This window comes from Camellia sinensis, chromosome 12 (assembly GCF_055761805.1).
Source record: "Camellia sinensis isolate YWXY chromosome 12, ASM5576180v1, whole genome shotgun sequence".
NCBI lineage: Eukaryota > Viridiplantae > Streptophyta > Magnoliopsida > Ericales > Theaceae > Camellia > Camellia sinensis.
Genome location: NC_138972.1, coordinates 25,337,501 through 25,339,478, shown reverse-complemented (window position 1 = coordinate 25,339,478; position 1,978 = coordinate 25,337,501).

The following is a 1,978-nucleotide window of genomic DNA, read 5'->3' as shown; positions in this document are numbered from 1 at the left end:
TGCGGGCCGAGGCCGTGGCATGGCATTCCGTCTTGGCATGCTGGGCAACGCTATCGCATGCCATGCGTGCCGAGGCCGTGGCATGGCATGTTGGCCAAGGCTAAGGCATGGGAGGCTTGGCAACGCTATGGCATGGCGTGCAGGGCAATGCCGTGGCAAGTCATGTGGGCCAAGGCCGTGGCTGTGGCATGGCATGGCTTGCGGGACGAGGCCGTGGCGTGGCATTCCGGCCTTGGCATGTTGGGCAACGTTGTGGCATGCCATGCGGGCCGAGGCCGTGGCATGGCATGGCATGCAGCGGCATGCTTGGCATGGTCGTTGCGTGGCTTGCTGGCCAAGGCTAAGGCATTGGTATGGCATGTTGGCCAAGGCTAAGGCGCGGCAGGCTGGCCAAGGCAGTGGCATGCTGGCCGTGGCAAGGCACGCTGGGCCATGGCGGCCACAAGGCATGTGGGCCGAATCCGTGGCAAGGCATGCGGGCCGAGGCTGTGGCATGGCATGCCCGCCTTGACGTTCCAGGCAATGCCGTGGCTTGGCATGCCGGCCAACACCGTGGCACGGCATGCCGGCCTTGGCTGTGCTAGGCAACGCCGTGGCATGGCATGCTGGCCAGGGCAGTGGCACGACATGCTTGCCAAGGCGGTGCCATGGCATGCTCGGTATGGCCGTGGCGTGGCATGCTGGCCGTGGCGTGGCATGCTGGCCATGGCTAAGCCGTTGGCATGGCATGTTGGCCAAGGCTATGGCATGGCAGGCTAGCCAGGGCGGTGGCATGGCATGTTGGCCGTGGCGGTGCCATGGCACGCTGGGCCAAGGCGGCCGCAAGGTATGCGGGCCGAGGCCGTGGCACGGCATGCCCGCCCTGGAGTCCCGGGCAACGCCGTGGCAAGGCATGCGGAGTGTGGCTGAGGCATGCGAGTCGAGGCCGTCGCATGGCACGCTGGGCGACGATGTGGCACAGCATGCTGGGCAATGCCATGGCAATGCATGCGGGGCGAGGCCGTGGCATGGCATGCGGGGTGAGGCCGTGGCAAGGCATTTCGGCCTTGGCGTTCTGGGCAACGCTGCGACATTCCATGCGGGCCGTGGTCATGGCACGGCATGTTGGTGAAGCCTAAGGCATGGCAAGTTGGGCAACGTTGTCGCATGGCATGCTCGGCAACGCCGTGGCAAGGCATGCGGCCCGAGGCCGTGGCACGCCGTGCTAGCCGAGGCCATGGCTAAGGTATGGCACGCTGGGCAACGCTGTGACGAGGCATGCGGGCCGAGGCCGTGGCGTGGCATGCGGGCCGAGGCCGTGGCATGGCATTCCGGCCTTGGCATGCTGGGCAACGCTGTGGTATGGCATGTAGGCCGAATCTATGGCATGGCATGTTGGCCAAGGCTAAGGCATAGCACGCTGGGCAACGCTGTGGCATGGCACGCTGGGCAACGCTGTGGCATGGCATACGGGCTGGGGCCGAGGCCGTGGCATGCCACGTTGGCCAAGGCTAAGCCATGGCACGTTGGGCAACGCCGTGGCAGGGCATACGGGCCGAGGCCATGGCACGACATGCGGGCCGAGGCCGTGGCATGGCATTTCGGCCTTGGTATGCTGGGCAACGCTGTACCATGCCATGCGGGCCGAGGCCGTCGCATGGCATGTTGGCCAAGGCTAAGGCATGGCACGCTGAGCGACGTTGTGGCATGGCATGCTGGGCAATGCCGTGGCAAGGATTGTGGGCCCAGGCCGAGGCATGCGGGCCGAGGCCGTGGCATGGCACGCTGGGCAACGTTGTGGCACAGCAATCTGGGCAACGCCGTGGCAAGGCATGCGGCCGAGGCCGTGGCATGGCATGCTGGGCGGGACCGTGGCATGGCATGCGTGGTAAGGCATTCCAGCCATGGCATGCTAGGCAACGCTGCGGCATGCCATGCGGGCTGAGGTCATGGCATGGCATGTTGGCCAAGGCTAAGGCATGGCAAGCTGGGTAACACT